The 12,454-nt window shown below is 47.3% G+C and overlaps 1 protein-coding gene and 1 long non-coding RNA gene across 4 annotated transcripts in view; one reads left to right on the forward strand and one right to left on the reverse strand.

Annotated features, from left to right (window-relative positions):
• The window catches only part of ERCC6L2 (ERCC excision repair 6 like 2), a 1,253,563-nt gene that overhangs the window by 907,446 nt on the left and 333,663 nt on the right, over positions 1-12,454 (reverse strand). The window lies entirely within an intron of this gene.
• The window catches only part of LOC146865935 (uncharacterized), a 44,465-nt gene continuing 43,150 nt past the window's right edge, over positions 11,140-12,454 (forward strand). Inside the window, exon 1 of the long non-coding RNA XR_014970359.1 lies at positions 11,140-11,211. This is a non-coding gene — a long non-coding RNA (uncharacterized LOC146865935). The remainder of the gene's footprint in view (positions 11,212-12,454) is intronic.

Here is a 12,454-nt window from a genome sequence, read left to right on the forward strand (position 1 = left end):
CATTTCATGGATCACTGACGCCAAACAAGTGGGGCATTGATATCACGTATACCACCTCAAAAACAGCAATCGATTTCCTGGATCTCACAATCTGCATTGAAAACAATATGTTACAGACAAAAATACATAGAAAAAATACTGCTGCCAACTCTATACTGCATGCATCCAGTAGTCATCCCCGCCATACAATTGGGGACATCCCATATGGAGTGTACAGACGAGCTAAAACCAATTGCAGTACAGAAACAGAATACATCAAAAATACGGTTGAAATAACAGAGAGATTGGTGCAGAGAGGATATGAACCTCAACAACTACAGAAAGCAAAAGATCAATTGGCACAAACAAATCGCACAACTTTGCTTAAGCCTAAACGTTCAGCTAATCAAAAACCAATTATTCGATTTTTAACCGAATATAACAATGGTCAGCAATATATACGGAAAATATTCAAGAAACATTGGAAACTTATGACTAAAAACTCAACTGTGAATGATGCATTGCAAAACTATCCTCAATTCAGCTTTTCAAGAAGTAAGAACCTTAGGGATACATTGTGTCCATCGTTCTTTGAACGCAGACAAACACCTTCTAATTTCCTGCATCAACCATTGGGATTTTACACCTGTTCTAATTGTTCCATCTGTAAGTTGGGCAAATCAAAAACCACAGAAATAAGCATCAATGGTCCTCATCTTCAAATACGACACTTTATTACCTGTGAAAGCTCAAATGTGGTTTACCTAATTACCTGCCCCTGTGACAAGCACTATATAGGTAGCACAACCAGACCTCTTAAAGTTCGCATTCAGGAACATTATCACAATATACATAAAACAGATCTAAGACAACCTTTAGTTGAACATTTTGTACATTGTCATCCGCATCAACGCAACTTTAACTTTATTGGTCTGAGAAAACTGAAACAACACAAGAGAGGTGGAAATTTAGAACACAGATTACGTGTGGAAGAAAGTGCGCATATTATTCGCTTGAGAACTGTGGAGATGGGACTCAACAAAGAGCATGAATGGCACCATTGGCTTTAGGAATGTATAAGAACATGATTCTGTCAATCATTATTAGACATTGAGCCATGGAGTATACCTTTCTTTGTTATGATCACCTGTATTCTTTTACACTCTTCAAAGAAATCTAAATTACATGAACACAAATTAGAGACTCAACCAATATGAGTTGCCAAACATCACTAAGGGGTTATTAGTTTGCCCATCTGTGAGAAAGTGCCATCTTTCTTGCATGGTATGCCCCCACTTTTTGCTAAATTGCTGAATGTACTTCGATTGAGTGTACCCTGGGTTCCTGCCAATCAGGTGCCCAGGGCCTATGTTCCTTCCTTAAACCACACAAACTCCAAATTGGCAAACCCTAGCCACATGTCAGCCCCTAGTAAATGGTACCCTAGGTACCCAGGGCCTTGTGACCAGGGAAGGCCTCTAAGGGCTGCAGCACTCATTGTGCCGCCCTCAGAGGCCCTGTACCCTTACACACACACACTGCCCTTGCAGGCTGAGTGTCTGGGTGCAGGACAAAACAAAGAGTCGACATGGCACACATCACTGTGTACCATGCCCATCACCTACACTGCCAAGGCATATGTCAGCCACCCCTCTAGCTGGGTGCATTACGCCTATGGTGTGGGCACAGGAGCAGGAGCCCTGTGCCCCTACAGTACCCGGGTCCATTCCTGGGCACTGTAAGTGCAGTGCTGTCATTTAAGAATACATGGTGCTGAGAGCTTGTCAAACACGAGCTCCACAGCACCATATTGGCAACACTGAAGCCTGGGAAGTTTGGTATCAAACTTCTCAGCACATTGAACCCACACTGATGCCAGTGTGGGATTTAATGTACTAAGCACCCCAGAGGGCATCTTAGAAGACGCCCCCTTACAGCTAACTTGCAATCCACGTCTGCTCTGAGGCTGCCCAGGCTGCCACACAGCAGACACGTTGCTGGACCCCTGGGTGGGAGAGCCCCTGCTCTCCCGGGCCTGCAACAATGCACATCCTGGGTGAGGTGAGAAATCTGCTCCCCCAGGATGAGCAAAGGGAAGCTTCAAAGGCATGCCGCCAGTTGGAGTTTCCCCAGGCCACTGCAACCCCCCACTCTGGCGGGAAGCTTGGCCGGAAACCCCATACAAGGACAGGGGATGTGCCAGCCTGCCCACCCCACCCCTCAGGTGGGGGAGGCGAGGTGAAGCACATCTCCGGGCTCTCGCCATCTTGAAGATGGGAGGCCCTACCCTATCAGGATTAGGCTACTGCCCCCCTCCCACAGGAGAGAGGCAGGATAGGGGGTGTACCCACCCCAGGACAAGGACCCATTGGTCCCTGGCCTTCACCTACCTGTAACGCCCCTAAATCTAGTATTTAGGGGCCCCCTGAACCTTCCTTCCCCAGATTCCAGATAGAAAAACGACAAGAAGAGCAAGAAGAACAAAGACCTGCCCTGCAGCTGCTAAAAAGAGAAGAAGACACCAACTGCTTTGGCCCCAGCCCTACCGGCCTGTCGACTCTCGAACCTGCACCAGCGCGGCACCCCACGTGGCCAGCAACCTCACCAACCCCGGAGGACCTGGCTACCCTTTAGCTCTAAGCCCCTGGGACTCCCACGAGTAGAGGCTCTACTCAAGAAACCTACTTGCTATCCCTGGCACCAGCCCGGGACCGCGGACCCAACACACTCTGCACCAGCCAAGCCTGGCCAGTGCCGGAGCGGACAAAGACCCAGAGGACGACCCCACGGCGACTGTGACCCAGAGTCCGGCACCCAAGGACCCCCCTCGACATCCCGGAAGAAGCCTGCAGCCTCAGAACCAAGTGCCACCCCAGCCGCGATCAACCAGAGGGTAAGATTCCCGACGTCAAAAGGCACCCCTGCACCCGGCGCCCTGCGACCCCCTGTGCCCAATCCCGGGGTACCCACCTAACCTACAACTACCCAACTTACCTCTCGAAGTGGTGGTGGCACCTGAAACATCCTCGTCCCCGAGCCTGCAGCCTCTTTCCAAACCGGAATATTCCCATTGATTTCCATTGAGCGCCCTAAGGCTCAAAAGCACCCTGCACCCAGCCGCCCGAGTGGCCCTGGCAGTGCCCTCTCTACTCTAACCTACTTCCCCACTTGCCCTGAGTAAGTGACCAGGAGCCCAGCTCCCACAGCCGCGTGGCTTGCCAGACAGCAGCCACCAACCAAGGCCCCCCTATCCCTCATAGGATAACATTGGGCCCAACTCTCTCTGCACCCGGCCGTCCTGAAACCGCTGAGGGTGAATCAACTGTACTTACCTGACACTGGGGGACCCCTGAGTCCATGCCCGGAATTTCAACACTACCAGTCGAGTACTTACCCTTAAACCGCTAACTTCATTTTCCTCATAGGGTAACATTGACTGGCTTTTTCTTCAAAAATCTTCTAAGTGTGAACTTTTCAAAACTGCAAAAATTCACCAAAAATCAGCCAAGTGACAAAAACGAATTTACTCACCTGCTCCTAGGTGAGCTCCCAGTGCTGGATCTTGGTGCCCAGCCCTGACTCTGAAAAGTGTTCACAACTATACTTACTTCTAACTCATTTTTCTCCCATAGGAAACCATTGTCTGCTTTTCTGTGAAATTTCTTCTAAGTGTCTACTTTTGCAAATTTGAAATATTCTTTTAAAATCGTACCAATTCTGCAAACGAAATTACTTACCTGCTTTTGATAAGGACCCCAGTCCTGGGTCTAGGCACCCAGTCCTGGATTACTAAAGTAACGATTAAGTACTCTACCTGCAATTTGAATTTCTTGCCATAGAGATCCATTGAATGTTTTCTGTGAAATATTTTCTAAGTGCTAACTTTTGAAATAGCTAAATATTATTTAAAAATCCTTACAGTTATTAAGTCGACTTTCATCACTTGATTCTGAATACTGACCCCAGGCTGGTTCTAGGATCCAGACCTGGAATTCCAAAAGTAATCTGAAAAGTAATTTATTACAAATAACCTAAATTTACCATTGAGCTCAATGCATTGTTATGTTTAGGAAATAGGATTGTTTATTGCAACCAACTGTGACTGTTTACACAAATTTATTGCTTGAAACAAAAGTATTTATATTCAACCTCTCATTCTGAGAAAGTATATTTTTACCCCCTTTGTGGTTCTAAAAATAAAACAAGCATATATTTTATATATACAAATCATTGGCCTAGAGTTCAGTTATTGAGTGTGTGAAACCATTTGCTGACTGAGTGTGTACAATAAATGCTTTACACTGTCCTCTGGTACTGCCTTACTGCTCGACCAAGCTACCACTTTTGAGAGTAAGGTCATACCTAACTTTGACCTCTATCAGCCTCTGGGGGACTGTGGACTCTGTACACCCTGTACCTATTAGGGAACAGTATATACAGAGCCACTTTCTCACATTCCCATCCGCCTACCGGTTTTTGCTGAGCGACTTAATAGACTCCCGTATTTAAAGTTAGCTCTTGGTCTTTCTCTAGAGCTATCTTGGAGCAAACAAGTCACATATTATGTGATTATGTAATACTTCTAAATCAATTTCAAACTGCGTAGCAGCGTGGAGCCCTGTGTGCAGACCCTCAGCCTCCCAGCACCAAACTTTCATCTTTGCAGCCTGGTCTTGCTCGTGTCTCCCTCCCGCCGCCGCGCTTGTCATCCTCGCGGCCGCGGTCTGGAGGGAGACTACAACTCCCAGGCACACTTGCTCCAGAGGCCGGAAGCTCCCGCCCACCACCCACACCTGGAGGCTTTTTAAACCACCTCACCCTCGGCAGAGCGGGGGACAATCAATTTCAAACAGCGTAGCAGCGTGGATCCCTGTGTGCGGACCCTCAGCCTCCCAGCACCAAACTTTCATCTTTGCAGCCTGGTCTTGCTCGTGTCTCCCTCCCGCCGCCGCGCTTGTCATCCTCGCGGCCGCGGTCTGGAGGGAGACTACAACTCCCAGGCACACTTGCTCCAGAGGCCGGAAGCTCCCGCCCACCACCCGCACCTGGAGGCTTTTTAAACCACCTCATCCCCCGCATTGCGGGACGCGCGCGGGCGGCGCCGGGCTAAGCCCGGGCAAAGGGCGGGCCATCTGTGGCCATCAGGGGCCAGAGGAGGCCGGGCCGAGCCACCCCCCTAACACGAGGTCACTGACGATTACAAACCAGCTAAGAAGCCAAGGTACTGTGTCCCGTCCAAAGGATTTTTCCGCCCCTCCTTGGGGGCCCGCGATTTTGCTATTTATCCATCCACGAGCAGGTGTCCTGCAAACGGTTTGTGTGTTGCCTTTCAGTTTGTGTCCATCCCTCTCGGTATTGGGCTCTTATTATGGGTAAAAGGAAAGCTGCTGAGGGAGGTCTCATGGGCAGTAGTAAAAAGGGAAAAAAATCTAAGAAAAATACTCATGCTGCCATGAACTGTGTTCTCACCAGAATTGAGGAGATTGTTAATGACTGTGAGGATTCTTTGGCTGGTGGACATGCGGGTGGTCAGACAGTTAAAACCGCCCCGATTCTTAATAATACAATTCCATCTATGTTCCACAGCCAGCGTCAGTCTAAACAACAAAGTATAATTCCCGCCCCTATCATAACAATCCCTGACCCCCAAGTTATCCCTGTACAGACTTCGGGCACTATGAGTGTCATAGAAGTAGATCCAGATATTCCTGATTCTGCCCCTCAACATATTTTGTGTTATAATAGGTTCGCCCCCCTCGATCCTGACCTATCTTACCCCAGTACTTTTGCAGCAAAGCCTACTGTGGATTCTGCGTCTTCTACCAGGTCCGATGTTGATACCTTGGCGGCGCTTCAAGATAGAATTAAGAGATCAGAGGAGTTGGTGGCGGATCTTTACAAGAGGTTGGAGAGCCTTGTAGTAAGCCAAGTTTCTTCCCCGACTCCCCCCGCTCTGCTACCATCTTCCGGGGTTGCCCCTCCAAGGAAGAAGTTTGCTCTGCCCAAGCAAATCCCCCCGAAAATAAATGTTGATTCTGCACTTGGGGGGGCTTACAATGAGGATAATAATATCAGAACAAATGGCCTTACTAAGTCATATGCAGATATGACAAGATGCTCTGAGCCAGTAAACGCACCAAATGTAAACTTTCTCACTAGGCGCCCCTTTAGTTCTCTTTTACCTCTTAGACGGGGTAATAATAATCTATCACTTCATACGCCAGCCTATTCGCCTATTCTCCATCCTGTGCAGGCTAAGTCCTCTGTTTTCATGACCCACGTACCGAAATTGCCATCACGGTGCGTTACTGAAAACAGTGACTCATTACACAATAAAGCTATACATTGGCTTAGACATGTCAGAGGGTGCAGATCGATTATTAGAGAGGACATTACAAGGGTAAGCAGGTTATCTCGGGCAGATGCTTCTACTGATTGTGTAGAGATTGTCTTTGGGGACCCTACATTAGCAGAAAACTTAATATTGCTCGAGTACAGGTCATCCCCTCCCGCTCATTCCTCAATTCAGATTCGCAGGTCTCCCGTTTGGACCCATCCGAGGGAGGGCGAGGACTCTGGTCTAAGACAGGTGGACTGACTATCCAATTTACACACAAGATTCCCCCCACACTCACCTGCACTGTATTCTAACGAGGGGCCAGTCCTGAATACCACTCTTGCTTCCCACTTGTCTCCTAATGGTTTGGGTGAAACTCTTGATACTATGGTAGCTGACGAGGGGTCTCAAGATAGCATGGTAGAGGACGTGGTGATTTCCTCAATGCCCATCCCCTCGGGAGTCATTAAGTTTTTATCATGGAATGTCGCGGGGTTAAAGAGGAACCTTATAGATCCTGTCTGGAGTGATTTCATTGATCAGTTCGATGTCATCCTCTTTCAGGAAACTTGGAGCCTGGTCCCCCTTCATAGATCAGGGTTCATTACCCTCTTTGTCCACGCAATCAGGTCCACACGAGGACGACCCTCGGGGTGCCTTTTAATCTGGGTCAATATCAGCTTGAACTGGGCAGTCAGGAGTCATGTAACTACATCTTCCGATCTCTTGCATATATCTATCAATGGGGTCGACCAACAACCCCCCCTCGAAATATTTAACATCTATGCTAGAGGGACTCCTGGTGCACAAGCAAGCTCCACTGTATCAGCTCTTGAGTCTGAACTCACAGCAATTATCACCAAGGCGGATGTCATCGTTGCCGGGGATTTCAACTGTACTTTTGAGCCCCTGAGCAGCGATGACATCCTGGGTATTGGAGATGTTGACTCTAAGCAGGGCATACCCCAACTCTCTCTCCCGCCAATAAAGAAATGGTCCAAGAGAGCCCTGCAACTTAACGCTTTAACTCTGGAGTTTAACCGGAGGGCTACAAATGGTCGAACCCGCTCAGATGACCTGGGAGCCCCTACTTTCACGAGAACTGGTGCACCCTCGCGCATCGATTACATCTTGTTGGGCACCGAGCTCTGGCCGGATCTTATTGATATGGAAGTGGTCTATCGGTGCGAGAGCGACCACAGCCCGCTGTCCATGCAACTCAGGTGCGAGTCGGTCACCACTTCCATTGAGCCCTCAAACAAACAGAGGCCTGGGGCAAGAGAGGTTGTCCCGACAAACTGTAATAGGCGCCTTATGTGGCCAAGGGTAGTTAAGCAAGAGATGGATCTGAGTAAAATTAAAAGGCTAGTAGAAGAAGGCACTGTAGCTTTGGAAATGCCCACGGGCTGTCCGTCACAGGCTCTCTCTCCCAATGACTTCTTAGAAGTTTACCAACAGACTGTGGCAAGGGTGGGGAACTTTTTTGAGTTGCACGAAAAGGGGGATCAAAAGCCCCCCCCCCCCAAAGCCAGCAAACCCTTGGTTCTCACAGGACTGTAGGGTAAAGAGACAGATCCTTTCTCGTGCTATAAAATCTAAGGAACAGTCATCCATAGTCAATGCCCGGAAAACTTATTATAAAGCCATAAGGAAGGCGAAGCGTTTGTGGGACGAAACCCACTGGCAGGATTTCAAGGCCGCAGCCCTATTGAAAGACTCAACTCCTTTCTGGAGTCTTAACAACAGCGCCAGGGGAGGGGCCGATCCAATCCCAAATCACGTTACGGGGAGCCAATGGCATCTACACTTCTCTGATCTTTATTCACTTAGGGAAAGAGTGGCTCTAGAGGAGCAGACCCCGGTATTAGAGTATTTGGTACCCTCGGAGATAGAGGCCCAGTTTGGGCTAACAGAGGTCCTCTCTGCGATCAATATGATCGCTCCGGGCAAAGCAGCTGGACCCGACGGACTCCCTGGCGACCTTTTGCTCCATGAAAAAGACCTTTGGGCAGAATTCATCCTTCGGACTTTAAACAACCTAGCTTCAGGATACCCAGTTCCGGACTCATGGAAGGGGGCGGAGGTGGTGGCTATCTATAAGAAAGGGGACAGGGCGGACCCTGCCAACTACAGACCGATTAGTCTAATCGATGTAATACAAAAAGTGGTTGGCAGAGTCCTCCTGACCAGGATTAAGGCCTGGATAGATGAGGAGGGCATTCTGAGTCACTATCAAGCAGGATTTAGGGAAGGAGTTGGTACTATTGACCAGGTCTTCAGATTCTGTACTATATACTGGAAATCTGTCACTATTGAAAAAGGCAGCCTGTATTTGGCGTTTATTGATTTAAAAACAGCCTTCGACCATGTCCCACGATCACAGCTGTGGCAGGTACTGTGCGATCTGGGCATCCCTCCCCTAATCCTGGACCTCCTCAAACGCCTTCATGAAGGCAATTTTGCCAAAGTCAGGTGGGGACACCAGGGCCAGCTCACAGAGAGGATAGCTGTCGAGAAAGGGGTGCGCCAGGGCTGCGTTCTAGCCCCGACCCTGTTCTCTCTTTTTATAAATGGGGTGGCAGACCATTTGAGAGATGACATGGCCGATGCCCCAACCCTGTGCGGGGAAAAAACACCCACCCTGCTCTTCGCTGACGACACTTTGTTGATATCAAAAAGCCCTATGGGCTTACAAAGATTGTTGTCCCGTTTCTCCCAGTTTTGCGACATCAGGGGCTTGAAAATAAATACAACAAAAACCAAGCTGATGACGCTATCACCCTCAAAAAACTTTAGGAATAACATCAAGCTAAATGACACCACACTGGAGATAGTGGAGGCTTTTGATTATCTTGGAGTGAGGGTCAACAACAAGCTCAAATGGGCCCCCCATTTGTCGAAAATGCTCCTTGTCCATAAAAGAGTCTCAGGGGCAATAGCGGAACATCAGAGGCTCTCATATAGTAGGCCAATAGCTGCGGCAGTCAAGGTCTACGAGGGGAAGGCTATGTCAGCGTCCCTCTACGGGGCGGAACTGTGGGGTTTTGAAAACCTAACAGAGTTGCTTAAATCTGAGAATAAGTTCTTTAGAGACTTAGTCTCGCTTCCTCTGTCTACCCCGCTAGTTCTGCTCCGCAGCGATCTCGGTAGACATAACATCAGCAATGTGGCTAGGCTACGCCCTATACTATATTGGACAAGGCTCAGAAGGTCCCCCGAACTTCACCATTACGCTTCTGCTCTGGAGGAGTTATTAAAACTTGGAGCAGAGCACGAGATCCCCTGGGTATCGAATCTGAAAAAACTGTTGCAGAAGATAGGCCTGGAAGAGGCTTGGGTGAGTCAGCTCCATCCTCCCAAATCAACGATAAAAAAGATCTATTGGGAATGGGTCACGATTGACATCCTAAGAAACCAGAGGGGCGTTCTAACTGTGAACTTTTTGGATGTGAAACCCGCCCCCAGTATGGAATCCTTTATGGATTTGATTGAATCTCCTGGAGACAGGTCACTATATCTTAAAATGAGATATGGTACCCATCCACTTCACGAGTTCCAATCTAGCTGGAGTAAGGCAATCGCGAGCCCAAAAGGTTGCCCAGGCTGTGCCTCCCCCATAGAGACCATTGGCCATTTTATGTTTGCCTGCCAGGCATACAGGCAACCAAGATTAAGATGGCTGAAACCGGTTTGTAACAACCTAGGCACTAGGTCTTCTAGGGTGGCGTTGCGAATCCTGACCTACGAAACATCAGTCCCCAGTGTTATCTGTGGGACTGCTAAATTTCTGGGCTGGGCATGGAGGATAAGACGAAAGCTCCTTAAAGATGTACCAATTATAAGCTAACCATCTATCCCCTTGACCCTGTACGAATACTACTTTTTATTAAATCCTGTAACAGGGGAGTGTGTAAATTCTGGATGTATATAGATATGCTTTTTTACTCTTTTAAATTGTATATAGATCAAAGTCATTGTTGTAGTGGGTTTTAAACTGTTTCATATGTACTGTATTATACTTTTATGATATTGTTTTAATATCGAATAAAGTGACTACAACAACAACAAAAAGACCTTTACCTACTCTGTAATAGGAATCTGTCTTAACATGTTTCCTGTTTTAACTGATTGCCAGCACCTATCAATGCAATCTAGTTTCGTATTTATGCGGTTTATATCGCAATTATCCATATGAAACAAAAAAACATGATGTTTAGAGAAATACTTATGATCAATTTCTGCTTGACAAAAAGTTTCTAGTCAAGTACGCTGAGTATTTGCACGATTTATTCCACAAGGGATACATTAAATGATACCAGATCCTAAATGGCGACTAAGTAAATGCAGCCATCACCTCCGCACACTTAGACATGAACAGCTTCTTTAAGAATAAACAATATGTGATGTTACCTATAGATTCCTTTTTTAAAAAAAAAATTCATTTGCATTTGGAAGCAATAAGTTTTATGTCAACCGCTAAGTATTTAGCAAGATTAACCAATGTTTAATGCCTATACACGGAAGTAAAACCGTCTTAAGATGGCGACTATAGAAATCACCATTCTTTGGTTGTCATCCTTGTAAATGCAAACAACTGACAGTGAATAACAAATCAATCACTCAATATTCAAAAGTCCCTTAAAATATAGGGTCATTTGAGAATGTAGTGAGTTACCTCACACTCTCACTTTGCAAAATAAAACTATAATAGAAGCATAACTAAACAAATCCCTATTATTCTCACGTATTTAACCATTTCGAAATGGCGGCCAAATATTCGCGTAAACAATACTGGGTTGATTCTTTCTATAAATGGCCGCTGCCGAGAACGCGGAAGAGCACACTTGAAATTGTTTTCATGAGGGATTTAACCCGGGATTCTTTCTCCTGATATAGTAAGTTTGATGTATCAATATATTTTGGTTTAATCTCATTTACTTTATGCGCATTACAATTGGATGTTCTTTTTTAAACCAAGCACGTCGGTTACGGTGCATTTATTCGCTGCTTTTCTACCCGAGCATGAAAAATGCCCGGTAAAGCCTCTTCGTGCACACCAACAGTGCAGTAAAAGCTGTTACTTCCGTGCCTAAAACTTGCTAATTCTATGCGTAATTGAGCTTAATGTCCATAATATGAAAACTTTGGCTATGCCAAGTGTATATCTCGACTCTTCGTTCGAACATTTAAAATGCCCGATAGATACCATTTTACGCACATTAACAGTGCCGTAAGAGTTGCCAGTGTATGTAAACTCCCTATGCCTCAATGATACTTTGTCTAAAATCATTTGTTCATTCTTTTGTTGTACACACTGCATCGCACATTAGGTGATTGTAAAGAAATGTCCATTATGAGGTTTTGGCTACATTACACTAACCATGTCCATGCCGTACTGAAGGATAAATTGATATTTGTCTGAGACCCCACAATTTTGTTTCCCTTAGGGGTAGATAATGTAATTGCATTACCTCCATTGCTTCTGGAATCCTGCTGGGGCAGACTACAACTTACAGACTGCGATACGGCTGGGCGGGACTGCGAGGACCAGCCTGCCTAGCGCATTGCCGATCCTGAGCGCAGCTGGTGCCTCTTCCCTCCCACCACTCCCAGCACTGCGATAACGACTCGCGGCCCCCGCTTCGCGGGAGCCGCTCGAGAGCTTAAAAACCCTGATCAAGGCTGAAACACTGGTGCTTACCTCCATTGCTTCTGGAATCCTGCTGGGGGAGACTACAACTTACAGACTGCGACACGGCCGGGCGGGACTGCGAGGACCAGCCTGCCTAGCGCATTGCCGATCCTGAGCGCAGCTGGTGCCTCTTCCCTCCCCCTACTCCCAGCATCTCCCTGTATTTAAGTGACGCACGCTCCTCTCGCGTCAGCGGAACGCGAGCGGGACGGAGCCAGGGGCGAAGACTGGGCAAAGAGTGGGCCGTTCGAGTACGGGAGAAGCAGGGGCAGGGCCCGTCCCTATTGTGCGACAGAAACCGTAACGTGACGGTCTGAAGAGTACTGTACGGAATATGTCTGCCAGAGAAACTCGGAGTAAAACTGCGCAGGTCGCAGCAAAGCCCACAGGTACTTTGGACATGTACTTTGCTAAGGCCGGTTCTTTGCTAATTGACGAAATAACAA

The sequence above is a fragment of the Triturus cristatus genome, chromosome 2_1 (genome assembly GCF_964204655.1).
Source record: "Triturus cristatus chromosome 2_1, aTriCri1.1, whole genome shotgun sequence".
Lineage (NCBI taxonomy): Eukaryota > Metazoa > Chordata > Amphibia > Caudata > Salamandridae > Triturus > Triturus cristatus.